This window comes from Penaeus monodon, chromosome 25 (assembly GCF_015228065.2).
Source record: "Penaeus monodon isolate SGIC_2016 chromosome 25, NSTDA_Pmon_1, whole genome shotgun sequence".
In the NCBI taxonomy this organism is placed as follows: domain Eukaryota; kingdom Metazoa; phylum Arthropoda; class Malacostraca; order Decapoda; family Penaeidae; genus Penaeus; species Penaeus monodon.
In genome coordinates this window covers 10,087,574-10,088,073 of record NC_051410.1, presented here as the reverse complement: position 1 = coordinate 10,088,073, position 500 = coordinate 10,087,574, and positions in this window count along the sequence as shown.

Genomic DNA, 500 nt, shown 5'->3' with positions numbered 1-500 from the left:
ATATATCTGTATATGTGTGTGTAAGTATGTGTGTTATGGAAATGTACTTTGTAACAGGATTTTTGGCTGTTTTCAAGTTTTATACATATGTTAATACTAGGGACATGAAAACAACAGTATAGTATATTGTTCCTTTTGTTTCTAATCTTTCGCAAAAGCTATCATCGTCTGTAATAAGTCTATAGCTAGAAATCAGGCAAAAGAGAAAACAAAATGTGACTTTAAACATGCATTTTTTCATCCTGAGTTTTCTACCGTAGCGTAGAGGAAACTTTCACGCGAATGTCCTATTTGTGGGATCCGCTGTAGTTCGCGAGCCTCTCCGGAGTACTAAAAATAGACTCCGCTGTGTATCTGTCATGAACCAGTTTTTTTTAACGATGGATGGTAAGACTGGGATGTTCAGAAATGTATTCAGTAATTTCTTTATTTAGTATGTTTTATTTGTTTATTTTTGTGAATTAGGTTTTTCTTTTTTTTTATTTGTCCTCGCTAGTCGA